Here is a 1,894-nt window from a genome sequence, read left to right on the forward strand (position 1 = left end):
ACACACAATAGACTGACACGTCATTGTGTCAAACCTTCATGGGATTTGACTCAACGAGCAAACGGGTAACTGTATTTTCATTCAGAAGTAACTTGGTTCAGGGTCGCAGCTATGCTTTTCTTAGGAAAGGGCGCGGAAGAGACGGGAAGACGTCCAAGAGTGTCTGCTAAACCAAGGTGAGGGATATTTCAGAATTAATCACACACGGTGGGGGTGGAGTGAGAGTGAAGGAGGGAATTGATGTACAAATGTTATAGACTCTTCACCGACGAACTATTTTTTACTTTAAATCATGTACAAAAAGGGGATAAAAACTTCTTCTTCTTCTATATTACTACTTCTATATACTACTCCTACTACTATACTAATACTAATACTGCTACTACTGCTACTGCTACTACTGCTACTGTTACCACCACTACTACTACTGCTGCTGCTACTACTACTACTACTACTACTACTACTACTACTACTACTACCACCACTACTGCTACTGCTGCTGCTACTGCTGCTACTACTACTACTACTACTACTACTACTACTACTACTACTACTACTACTACTACTACTACTACTGCTGCTGCTGCTGCTGATAATAATATTATTACTGCTGCTGCTGCTAATAATAATAATAATAATAATAATAATAATATTATTATTTTTATCACTGCTGCTGCTAATATTACTACTAATGCTGCTGCTGCTAATAATAATATTATTATTATTATTATTATTACTACTGCTGCTAGTACTACTACTACTACTACTACTACTACTACTACTACTACTGCTGCTGCTGCTGCTGCTGCTGCTGCTACTACTGCTGCTGCTGCTGCTGCTGCTGCTGTTGCTGCTGCTACTACTACTACTACTACTACTACTACTACAACTACTATTACATCTTCTTTTTTTTTCTTCTTCTACTATTTCTTCTCCTGCTTGATTTCCGAGCTTATGAGGTTCCAGCACGCTATCCAGAGCACACCTCAGGTATTTGGTCTGTCTGCCGAGGACAGTGGTTTAATGGGTACTAAATATGAGAGATAATCCGTTAAACCTGGCGCTGGATAGCAGCCTATACGAGAATACGGACCCAACAGCTAAACCCCAGATGAAGTTAACGTTTGGTTTGTTTAACGACATCACTAGAGCACATTGATTTATTAATCATCAGCTATTGGATGCAAACATTTGGTCATTCTGATATATAGTCTTAGAGAGGAAACCCGCTAGATTATTCCATTAGTATATTGTTCTTTTATATGCATATCCCACAGACAGGATAGCACATACCATGGCCTTTGATATACCAATGGCCCCACCGACGGGGATCGATCCTAGACTGACCGCGCATCAAGCGAGTGCATTACCACTAGGCTACGTCCCGCCACAAATCCCAGATGAGGTGAGTTTTACGTTTTGAAAAGATAAATATAATAGTACATCAGCGTACTAAAGATCGGTCGTAAAATACTACAGGGTGCGATAGAGCTCACTTGGTAGAGCGCTCGCCCGAAGTCCTGGCGTCGTAGGAACGAACCACCTCACTGAACCCATTCTCTGATTGCGTTTTCCCCTGTCCCAACAGGTGCACCACGACTAGGGTATAAAATACCGTCGTATATGTTCTTCTATCTGTGAGGAAGTGCATAAAAAAGATCCCTTGTAACGGGTTTCCTCTAAAGACTACGAGTCAAAAATTGCCACGTTTGATATCCAATAGCCGATGATTAACAAATCAATGTGCTGTAGTGTTATTGTTAAAGAAAACAAAATGTTAAAATACTGGAAGTACCCTTGAACTTTTCACCGTCGGTTTGCGCTTTGCATGCTAATCAACCCGTGACGGGTTCACTCATGTAGTAAGTAAGTAGTAAGTATCAAACATGCGGAC

Source organism: Gigantopelta aegis, chromosome 3 (genome assembly GCF_016097555.1).
Source record: "Gigantopelta aegis isolate Gae_Host chromosome 3, Gae_host_genome, whole genome shotgun sequence".
Taxonomy (NCBI): domain Eukaryota; kingdom Metazoa; phylum Mollusca; class Gastropoda; order Neomphalida; family Peltospiridae; genus Gigantopelta; species Gigantopelta aegis.